Raw genomic sequence first — 12,243 nt, 5'->3', positions numbered from 1 at the left:
GGCCAGGTGTCAAACCATTTCAATACTCATTCTGCCCAAAAATGAGCTTATCTCACACCAAAAACATCCCTGGGGAAAAGGCGGTTTTGACAACACAACTGCCATACACCATCCTTGTTTCTCCTCCCATTCCATCCTCCTCTGATTTGGGGTTGTTTTGAAATCCAAATAGAGTGAAGTCTATTTTTCAATTAAGGTCAATGGGCAATTCCTTAGCTAACTGATGTGGGGAGATTCAGAAAACAGTTGCAAAGATCCTCCCCATTTCACACTGTCACCAGCATAGCAATACTTCAGAAATTTTCACAATCCTTAGAACACTTTCTCATTATTTCCTACATGGAAACAGAGGTTTGGTTTCTTAGAAGCAGTAGCTCAGAATACACACTGAATGTTATCAACCTCCCTCAGCTGCCCTGAGCAATCCCTGCCCCATTTCAGGGTGATGGGGAGTCACCAGGTAGCTCTGAGGTGAAGTGAAGAGCACTTTCCCTTCTGCAGTGCTCATGTATACACCTGACTGCCTATAATAAATGGTTCAATTTTATTAACATCTGCAAGGCATACTGCAGCAAACACACATAAGCTATGCTCTAAGAGCAAGGGATCACAAAGCACGCAAGATGCCTTCTCTTTCAGCTCCCTGCTTTACAAAACGCATACTAGACTCCCAAACTGAGTTCACCGTCTACATTCAAAGCAGCTCTAGAGCTGGTCTCTCTCACAATGTCACATTAGAGTGTAATGACCTGTTCTCAGCACACTATCTGCTCCACAGATCAGAAAATTTACGCTGTCTCCCAACATCTGTGCACTGCTGCTCCCCTCTGGCCCTCAGACATAGGCAGCTTCACATCTGTTCACCAGCACAAGCTGCCACCAAGCTGTTCATCCTCCCTCTACTTCCTCACCTACCTCAGAATTCATCAGCACGGTTATTCCTTGTTTCTCTTTTGGAGCTGGAGATTTTTCCTCCCTTTTCTCTTTGCTTTGGACTTCGTCTGTTTTAATGTGTTTCAAACAGTGCTTGACTGAACCCAGATGGGCATCATGACATGCCACTGTGGAGCTGAGATAATTGTCTCTTGCACAGAAGCACTCTCACAAGCCTCTATTTTGCCATGACTGCTAATTTTGATGGGCATGATTATGTCCTGGGAGAGCATAACACTACCCTGACATCTTCAGAAATATGGGAAGTACTGAGTTTACTAACAAAGGTTAATAGGAAGCTGGATTTTGATGAGACTACATCCCTCTCTGAAATAAGAACAGGGGATGATAAGAACGGGGACACTGCTGATAAAAGTAGTACTCAGTGCTGTTCACACGCAGCACCTTGATGCATGCTTTTGTAGCCCAGAAAGAAAGATAAAGGACTAAGAGCGTAGCTTTTTCTCTGCTCTCCCATTAAGAGAGGCTGTTCCTTAGGACCTGCCAACTACAGGATAGAGCAAAGATGCACAAGAATTTCTTAGCAATCACTGCACTGTGTGGTGTTTGCACGGTGCCTTCACTTCTGCACCCAGCAGCAGGGACACCCAGCCAGCCTTGGCCCCAAAGCTGACCAAACTGAATGCAGAAGGATTTGATCCAAGGGACTGAAGTGCATGGCTTGGCTGTCCTTGCTAAAGCTGACAGTGCTCGGTTTACCACTTGGCTGGCAGGGAAGTGTCAGCATCCATTGACTTTCACAAGTTAATGTCCTGCCACCAGCCAACGAGAGAATTAAAATTCAAGAGGAGATCTGAGCTTTTTCACTGTACAAAAAGCCTCTCAACAGCCCACAAAAGAAACTGAGAAAGCCTCAATGAAGTCCGAGGTGTGGATGGAAGCAGGAAGAAATAGAAAAATCAGAGAAAAACTGTGATGACCAAGGAGTACACAGACTGGAAAGAAAATGCTGGTGGTCCTGGGCATCTCCTGACCCAGTGTTCAGGCCATGCTGTGTCTGGTCCAGAGAGGAAAGGCCTGGTAAGCAAAGAGAAGCAGAATCACACAGTCACAAAAAGGCTCAGCTTGGAAGGAACATTAAAGATCATTTAGTTCCAACACCCTACCATGAGCAGAGTTGCCAGCCACGGCATCCAACCTGGCCTTGAATGCTTCCAAGGATGGGACATACACAGATTCTCTGGGCAGCCTCTGCCAGTGCCTCACCACCCTCTCAGTGAAAAGTTTCCTCTTAAAATCGTATCTCCCTTCTTTTAGCTTTATACCATTCCTCACTGTCCTATCACTATCAGTCTGTATAAATAGTTGGTTCCCTTCCTGCTTGTAAGCTTCTGTCTTAGAGACAGCAGGGAGCAGCAGTAAGAGGGAAGAGGATGGTTCAGAGCTTTCTTGGCCAGTAGGGGATCCAAAGACATTGGAACCAAAGACATTGGCTCAGTGGTGCAGGATTATTGGGGAAATTCAGCAGTCAGAAAAGGACAGGAGAAGGCAGGAGGGAAACACCACCAGGTTGTGCAAAAGGTCGGAAGGGTACAGGACTCCTGTTTGGTTGGACTCACTTCTTGAAGAATGACTGCCATCTCTGCTCCGTCTCCTTCATAATGGAGGGCAATGGCCAAATGAACACTGCATGATCCAGGATACTGCTCCCATACTACAAAGCTAGCTTCTTCCAGAGGTAACACCTGGCAAAAGCAAGTATATAAACACTTGGTTCTCCTGGAGAGGGAATTTCAAGTAGTTAGGAAGAACATCTGAAAAAAAATAATAACAAATCAATGACAAAGTTCATTTTAAAAGCAACCCCATGGGCCTCATGCGTTCCTGGCCATTGACCTGAAATACATGCAGATATTTTTTTTTCTTATTGGCAGGAACAACTACTCAAAAAAAGACTCTTTACTAATGATCTTCTGTGTGTTGTGTAACTACCTAGAAAGGAGAGAGGATACAATAAATAAACAGGATTCGTAATGCAAAATCTTTGAGGAGCAGAGAGATGGTGGAGTTGCAAGGTCTAAGGATTAATTTACCCCTCATATTAAGACAGATCAATTTGCATTAGTGAGACGCACAGTCAAGAGACAGAGGAAGCCATAGATGAAATAGGCTCTGCTCAAGACAGAAGGAAGGAAGGAAACCTATAGGGAGAAAAGGGGAGCAAGAGGGAAACTATTCCCTAGTTTTGGTTGTGGATATATTCTGAAAATCAAGATGCCTACATATTTACTACCCACTAGAAGCAGCATGAGTAGCTTAGGCAAATTTCAGCTCTGCTTTCTTAAGATCTCCCACCCTGCTGGCTACTTGTCTTGCTGGAAGAAAATTAAGCAGGACATACCAGATCTTCAGGATGAGAATCCCAGCTCTGTGTTTTCTCGCCATAGGGTAGGAAAATGCATCATATTATTTCTTGAAATCATAAGCTTTCCTTGCTTAATGACAGTCCCAGCCTGACTATGCGCAGCTCTTAGCACCCAGCTGCTAACTGCTAGTTTTGATTTGTGTCCAGTAGAGATGATTTAGGAAAAAAAGTTTGAGAAGACAGTCACGTTAAATCAGTTAGGTCAGACTCTACGAATGGGCTCTACAAGAGCTCTGCATAGGTAATCTTGCATCCCTGAGTCCTTCCCCCTCTGTCTTCTCCCTTTACCAGTTTTATTTTGTGAAGATACAAGACTTTTTCCCTCCTGCTGAGTGCTGTGTTAACAAATGCAGGAGGCATATATTAATGGTATTCTTTGGAGACCACCTACAGCAATGGGATGAACAATGGGCCTCGAACCATTACTAATTTATAGACCAGAAATACAGTGTATGAATATTTTTTTAAATGTAAAACCGTTAGTCACACTTAATAGTTTATTTGAACTAAAACCATATTATTATCCCCTTGTTATTTTACCTGGTATATTTTAGACCACTTATCTCAAGGGTTGCCATAGCTACCTGCTGAGTGCCTTTGACTGGAGTGTTTGCAGTAATCAATGTTAAAGACTTCTTGTAAAAAGAAGTATGCTCTGACTAAAGAGGAACCTGGGCAAAATTGCCCATAATTGTATTCTTTCCCTCAGTGCTGCAGCTGTCAGGTGATTGATAGCTTGGTCCCCTCACTGGCCCTGAAGAGGTATCCTCAAGACAGCTCTTAGGATTCATCATAAAACCACACCAATATGAAGGTTGACCTCTGGCTCAAAGTGGGTCCAGTCAGGCTTATGACTTTGTCAAGGCGAGTGTTGGAGGTCTTCAGGTACAGAGAGCACGTAAAGAAGCCAGAACAGGGTTCTTTCCACTGATGCCCAGTGCCAAGTCAAGATGCAAAGGGCATCTTGACTTGGCACTGGACAAGAAGCATTTCTGTGCTGTGTGGGTGCTGGAGCACTGGCACAGTACTGACTTCAAGAGCCCAGTCCAGTGGATGTTCATTACTCACTTTGCAAAAGTGCCATCCCTTTCTCCTGCTCCCACTGCTTCAGCCACTCCTGCACTAAGATTTCCCTGTGCAGTATGAGCAGAGGCCCTTTTTCCTAGATAACTCAGTGCATCACATTATGCACGCTACAATGTCCTGAAACACAATATCACAGTTCAGGGACCCGGAGGTAGCAATAACTGACCCTAAATCCTCCAAGGCAGTAAGAAGTGAAGCACATCAGCTCTTCAAATAATTCAGAGCAGTCTTGGTCTGTAACACTCAACAAGCCTCCAGCAAAGAAATGGATCGAGGACTACAGAGCTGCTCTCTCTGCAAAGTGTTCAGAAATGAACCATTTGTTCCATTCAGCCTTTTAGCGAAGAAGGGGAAAAAAAAAAAAAAAAAGGAAAGAAAGAAAAGAAATGAATTAAAAAATATATATAAAATAAAAACTCCTCTGCAGACATTGTGTATTTATGGAGCCTGGGACATTAATAAGGCAGAAAAACCTTTTCTGCTCTAAAAATCTGCAGCACATTTGTCTCCCTCCCACGTAACTCAGCCTATGTACCAGAAGCAAACCAGCTCCTGTGAGCCATCCTCTCTGCAGTTCAGCAGCCCCAGCCACCTCTCCAGAACTGCAGTCCCTTACCGTTCTGGTCTCTAGACTGCCTGAAATACCATTTTCCTCAGGCTTCTTAGGTTACTTGATTTAAAATTAATTTGACGAGCACTACAGAGAATTACTCCTTGAAGTGAGCTTTTTTGGAAAGTTAAATGCCAGCTTTTCCCAGTGCCCACTTCAACACTGACTTAGGTAGAGTTATATCATTCCCCCACATCAAGGTAAAAAGCTAATAATCCTTGTTAAGCTAACGGCTGTCATAGAGTCCATCTGAGGGATTGCCCCAGTAAGGAAGTGCTGGTGCACTGCCCAGGCCTTGTGAAGGTCTATGTCCTTTTTGGACCTTTCTGTGGGACACAGGGCCCCAGCACAAGGAATAAGCCCAGCATGCAGCCCAAGCAGAACCTCCAGAGCACTGCCACATTCCTCTTGTTTGGCTGCTCAAGGCTCGGAGCACCCAAAGGCCCAAACCTACACAATGCCGGGTTTACCAAAGTGTCCATTGACCTGGGTCTTTATTTTGTAGCCTGCTTGAAGAAGAACTGTATACTCTGTGCAAAGAGGCTCAAAGGAGGTCTTTGAGTCTTTCCGTTCCCAGAGGGCCCAGTCTGAAATCCAGCCCAGGACATGACAGTTCTAGCAATGTCTCCTCCCCTCACTTCATGAAAGCAAAGGCTGTCCCAGATGCAAAACTAACCTGGGAAGGTGACTCTTCTTGGCTTGCCCCAAAGCATGTTGCTTCACTCACTCACTCGGAAGAGTGCCTTAATGGGATTATGTGGAAAGGATGACACATAGCAGGAGAAAGGCTTTCAGCACGTGCTCAGAGACACAATTTGTCTTGTCAGAAACAGAATCTGCACTACCGTATCTCTGAGCTCCACGGCTGAAATGCTATTGTACAATGTGAAAAATCCAATTAGCTATGGTGGAAAGTTAACTGCAACAGGCTCTGAACTGGACTTGTCCTTCAAAGGGAGATGGATGAAGAAGACCTCAGAACAAAGCATTTGCCAACAGAAAGGTGCTGGTTAATATGCAGTACCAACGCAGGAAGGCAAGGTTGGACTGCCTTTTGTTAGCCATGTTAAAGAATTGCCTTCAAAATCCAGGAGTAATAAATAAATAAATGAACAAGTCACTAATTTTGCCTTACTCCACACCCCATGACGCATTGCAGGTACTTTCCACTTTTGCGTTGTGGTCTTAGTGAATTCAGGGTAAGTGGAAGAGAGCAGTGTAAGGGGATTTCTGAGTAATTACAGCGTTGATAATATAACGTGTGACCAAATAGTGAGCTGCAGAAGAGAATAATAGAGTAACAATTAATACATTCACAAGTGTTCTCTCTCACACCATCCCAAGGACATTAGGGTTAGGATTCGGTGATGAACCTCAGGTAAAACTCAGTCATTCAGTGGTGCTTGCGCATAACAAGAGTACTTCATCAAAATAAATCAAGTCCCTGTAGACACCCAAGGTCAGGCTGGGCAGGGATCTGAGCTCCTGATAGAGCAGCAGGCATCCCTGTTCACTGCAGGGGAGTTGGACTAGGTGATCTTTAAGGGTCCCTTCCAACTCAAATGATTCTGTGATTCTAAGAGTCAGTGGAGAATACAGTACATTTGTTCCTCTCACAAAAATATATATTTTGGATTCCCAAAGAAAAGTTCTCTTCACAGTTCAGAAATAATCAAGCTGCTCTCGGACACTGAGAGCATAAATCAAGTTTTCCCCGCTTCCAGGACCTACCTCTGAAACAGCTGGATCTGATGGCTAATCCTTAAAGTAACCTTATGAATTTTTCTTAGGACACATCATCATGAGTACTGGAAGATAAAAAAATAAAGAAAAAAATATAAAGAGAAAGGACTTTGGAGTGAAACAGAGGGCAACTACAACAAGCAAGACCTGCCTTTGGTAAACTGCCAAGTGATATTACCATTATAATGATCTGGAGCCCATTAGTATCAAGCAAAACCCCCCACTATAGCCTCAGCTTCATCTGTTTTTGTTCCACCTGTTGGCTTCCAAGGACAGCCACACATCAGAGCAACTCACAAAAATTATGATGGAGGGAGGCATAATGAGCTACAAGGAGATGATAGACAGGCGTGTTTTTCTGCAATGCTTTCCTGGGAGATAAAACAGTAGAATTCAGTGGGACTTACCTCAAGACTCGTGTAAAACTCTTCTGTCTTTGACTTCTAGAGAACACTGGGCATAAATTCTCCCTATAGGACTCACCAAGGAGTGGATGAAGAAAGGTGAGTCTTAGGCTTTGGTATATATTTGCATCATTGCAAATAACACTCTCCAGTGTCATAAGGTAGAGATAATGCATCTGAAGAATTACGGAGATAGAGAACCATACATATGCCCCAGTGACCTGCCGTAGGGCAGCACTTCTCTCCCAGGAAAGGCATCAGCTCAAGATCCCCCACATCTCAGTCTGCAGCCACTATTTTTTGCACATTACACATTTTTGTTTTGTTTGGCATGGGCTGAACAACTTTTCTCCATCATCCATGGAATTATCCTTCAGGTAGATGGAAGGGGCAATAGGCTGGCATCCAGAAGCTGATTAATGTTAACAACCCCTACCATCATATTACACTATTCACGTGTTACAAGAAGAAGTAGGACAGAAGCTTATGGAAAAATAGTCTTTTGCGAGCAACAATTTAAGGTATCTAAACAGCTGTGAATACATGTATTAAGCATCTTATAAGTATTTATGCATCAGTTATTGCAAAACAGCAAAGTTTTATTTCCTATACAAAGGGAAGAAAAGAAATCTGTTCAGTCTGTGATAAGCACCTCCTTTATCACATGAAAACAGAGCCATAGGAGAGACTGTAAATTTCAAACATCTTAACCGTAACATAACACCCAAATCTCTTTAGTTGATAACAGAAATGGGTTTTGGCATGAATATCTGTTTTAAATCTGTTTATGTCACGCTTCATGGGAAGGTCAGAATTACTGTTATACTCAAAAGTATTTCAAAGTACAATTATCTTGACTCTCGGATCAAGGAAGGTTCCTATTCTGGGTTCCACCCAGGGTTCAAATTTATTTTGTTGTTGTTGTTGTTGTTGTTTTTTTTAAGAGAAAAAACCTTGGTACCACATAAATTATATGGGAAGTTACATTGAAGAGACCTCCTCACTAACACTAATTCTCTGAGGCTTCCCAAGAGAGGTCTCCAAATACCATGTGAAACATTTGTTGATTTTTGTGGGTTGGTTTCCCCCCCCCCCCCCCCCCCCCCCTTCTTCTGATTCATCTGCTATTCTTATTGCCATGTTCTCTCAGTTTAGCTCAGAGACTCACGTCTCTCCTTTAGCAGGCACTTCCCCGGAGGCAGTGGGAAGCAGATTAAAAAACAGACTAACCAATCTCACGAACGCAACAGTCACACAAAAATCATCGTTTTCCTACACCTTGGAGCTTGCCGTTTCCCCCCTCATTTGCACTAGCTTCTCAAGCTTGTTTGTCGACATCTTTCCAGCGATCCGATGCTCTCTGTGAGCAGATGGCATCAAGCTCTGAAATCTTACACATGCCATGTTACATTAAGCCCTGGCTGACTGGAAGCTATTCCCAGCATGATATTATTGACTTTCTTAGCAGAGAGATCTTTGGACTCTTTCAGGCTGTTGTGTTAGCAGGAACGAGCAAACTCATAAGCCAGATTTCATTGGATGTTAATCTATTTATACAGTGTGTATCTCAACATCTTATTTCTTAGAAGCACAGTTCAGAGGAAAACAAAACCTGTTTGTTAATTCTAAGCCTGTTCTTCCATCCATTCAGAGCGCTGTTGGCTTTCTCCTCTCATTACTTTCAGAAAGATTCTTCCTACCCCACTTTTGATCTCCCCTCCCAGCCAAGTCCTCTCCCTGGCAGCCCTCTGCCTCTCTCCCCCCTAGCCCCAGCAGACAACACAACTTGGTGTGATTTTCAGAGCCCTCAGCTCCCTTACCTCCATCCAACCCAGCCTTTGCATAGGAGCTTCCACTCATCCCACCAGTATTGTACAGTAAAGAACCTCACAGAAGTTAGAAGTTAGATATCTGGAGATCATCTAGTTCATCCCTCCAAAAAGTAACTTTATTGGTCTTTAAGTTGCAGCACCTGAAAAATAACCACAAAACCAGTCAGGATCTACCTTCACCCACAGATGAAATCTGTTCTTACTTACATGTCTCTCAATCAGTCAATCAATCAATCAATCAACCAACCAACCAACCAATCAACCAACCAAGTTACTTCAACACCCCCTCCCCCACAAGAATGAGCCCATTTATAGCCAGAATGCACCCTCCCTCCTGAAGACAGCTCAGGTGGAACTACTTCTTTCCTCTGTCAAAGTTCAGCTCAGATTTAGCAGTCACCTGCATTTTTGCACAGGTGTCTGCAAGTGGAAAGCTTCCACATTTGTGGAAGCCAAATGTTCTGAAAGAAGGAAGTTTATCCAGGCCTCTGCCCCTCTACAGTCAGAATCTCACCAGTGATAGAGCTAGGGCCATGCAGTGGCCTGATGAGTTATGGCCACAGCCTTGCATGCCAGCTAACAGTTTAGTCCTGTTTAAGCTGAAATGGAAGTGATGAAAAGGTGGTGAAGCCCAATACTGAGGGACTGATGCAGCCAGCAGGAGGTTGGAAAAGAACTAATGCGTGCTTTGCAGAAGTGCTCTCTGACTCTGCTTCCCTCCATGAGTTCCTCACTCTTGCGTTTGGGAATAAGAAAGGTTTTTCACTTCCATTGAGTGGAGTTTGCACATAGCACACTAAAATTTGCTCTGTGCTGCTGCAACAGAAGCTGCAAACAGATGCACCAGCTTGCACAGAAGAGTACACAGAAAGGAGCTGGGAAATGTGTACTCGGCCATGGTGGTGATGTGTAGCAGGGCACAACCCAACACCAACCACTGCAAGTGCTCCCAAGGAAGGATTCAGAGCTACAGACCTGGGCCTCTCATGGAGGCTGGAACAAGAGAGATGATCCTCCTGCTTCCAGGAGTCATATGCTTGTAGTTCCCACAGTGGAGAACTGCAGTGGATGGATGTAGGCTTTTCAAGCAGAATTGGCTGTGATGGCACAGGTGAGGAGTTGCCTTTTATATGAGAAAGAAGCATTAATACACAAAGCTCTGTTTGCTCTACCTGACCCTGCTTTGGGAATTGGCCTAAATGGTCTTCAGAGGTACCTTCTGTGATTCTGTGAGCCATCAGCACTAATTTCTGGCTATTTGCCTAACTGAAAGGCCGTACACAGAAAACCATTCTTAGCTTCTCCCCAGATGTAGCATATACAAATGTAAATATTTTCTCCTGTTATTCATAGGCTTTTCCTTCTCTTCATCTCCTCTCTGCTCTGTACAAACTGTACCTGCTGAAAAAGAGGACTCTGGGGGACGCATTAACTAACCAAACCTAGGCATATCACATGGCATTCTGCAAATGATGTACGTGTTCAGTTAATTTGATCAATCTAAAAATGCTATTACACAATACAAAGGTGAGGCCTGAATACCTCGTTTTTAATAACCGTGCCATGTGGAAACAATTCTGTCTATTAGCTACACAAATTAAACACCTACAGCTCTACATAAGAGTTTTTGGAAGTCACTTTTGGTGGTGTTTTCTGCGATATTTCTGAGCCTGTATTCCTTGCCTAGCAGATGTTAATATGGGTCTAGAGGGCCCACAGGTGTTATTTAAAGGTTGTTCTTTGTTGTTTTGTCCATCAGCCTTGTGCACGTCTCCTCATTGTGCATAAAGCATGTGACAGCAATTCTAACTTTCCAGAGTCAAATAAAAACAAAAATATATTGAAGTAAATTCCTGACTACTCCTGATCAACTTCATGTCCTCCATGTGTCTGGAAATGGTTTCCAGGATTAATTGCTCCACTACCTTTCCAGGCATCAAGGTCTCTAAGGTCCCTTCCAACTCGCACAATACTATGATACTATGATGATACTATGATCAAGATGAGGCTGATGAGCCTGTAGTTCCTCTGATCTTTCTTTGTGCTCTTCTTGAAAACAACAGTGATTTTTGCTTTCTTCCAGTCCTCAGCTGCACCATATTGGAGCTGGCCTTAAGAACAGGTGACCAAGCTGCCAGGAGGGAGTGCAGAGTTTGCAGGGCCTGTTTGTGTGCTCAGGACCTGACTAGGAACAAGAGAAAGAAACCACGTGAACTACATGCACTCAACCAGGTAGGAGTTTCTCTACAGAGATAAAAGTGAACCCAAATCTCTTGAATCCTAATCTCTGTGCCTTGCCTAGAATCACAGAACCGTTAAGGTAGGAAGAGACCACTAAGATCATCAATTCCAACCACCAACACATCCCCACCGTGCCCACTGACCACGTCCCTCAGTGCCACATCTCCACAATTCTTGAACATCTCCAGGGATGGTGCCTCCGTCACCTCCCTGGGCAGCAGTGCCATTGCCTCACCACTCTTGCTGAGAAGAAATGTTCCAACCTGAACTTCCCCTGGCACAACTTGGGGCCATTCCCTCTCATTCCATCCCTGCTGCCACGGTCAAGTTGTACGGATTAGAGAGAATAAAAATAATGGCTCTTAAATGAAAGAAGGCCCAAGAAAATTTCACCTCACTTGTCTTGCCCCAACTCTTCCCAGAGGGGTGAAATTATAATGCTTCTAATAGACAGAATCAAACTTTGATAGGACTTTGAAGTTTCTTTACTATTATTGTACCAAAAAGCAAAGTGTGTGAACTTCAAAAAGAGAAGACTGCAGGGCTGGGGGACCTAATTGGAGACAGATGGTCAGACGTGGCTCTTAAAAGATTGAAGATCAGTTAAAAACATCATTCATGTATCTCAAAATTGCCTGAAATGCTGAAAAAGAGAAACCACGTCTTCCATCGTCTGTTCTTTCAATCCAGCCGCAGTCTCCAGCAGTGAAGCACAACACAGCCCAGCAAATATGACGGTCATCATTACTAGCAGATTTCCTTCTGACCTGAAAAACCCAGATGCCTCTCTCAGTGCATGGCATCAAGGCTGCCTCCATCATGCCTCACAGTAGCCTTTGCACTGAATTTGAGTCTCCTCCAGCTTGAAGTTAACATAAGGCCACTGCTTCAGGCCTCCCATTTTTCATTTGCTGTCACATGAGCTCTCTCTCTCCCAGGGATTTCGAAAACTTTCCCACTTAAATGAAAGCAAGCACAGCCTAAGGACATTGTGTGGCTTTCTGGGTC

The 12,243-nt window shown here is 43.9% G+C and overlaps 1 long non-coding RNA gene across 1 annotated transcript; it reads right to left on the bottom strand.

The window, feature by feature from the left end:
• Positions 1–494: 494 nt before the first annotated feature.
• LOC140250449 (uncharacterized) lies at positions 495–9,129 on the bottom strand. Its single transcript, XR_011903175.1, has 4 exons — positions 8,983–9,129; positions 6,747–6,823; positions 2,514–2,639; positions 495–1,971 (listed from the first exon to the last, which is right to left on the bottom strand). It is a non-coding gene; the product is annotated as an uncharacterized lncRNA (long non-coding RNA).
• Between the last annotated feature and the right edge of the window lie 3,114 nt (positions 9,130–12,243).

The sequence above is a fragment of the Excalfactoria chinensis genome, chromosome 3 (assembly GCF_039878825.1).
Source record: "Excalfactoria chinensis isolate bCotChi1 chromosome 3, bCotChi1.hap2, whole genome shotgun sequence".
NCBI lineage: Eukaryota > Metazoa > Chordata > Aves > Galliformes > Phasianidae > Excalfactoria > Excalfactoria chinensis.
This window is presented reverse-complemented; position numbering and strand designations above follow the sequence as displayed.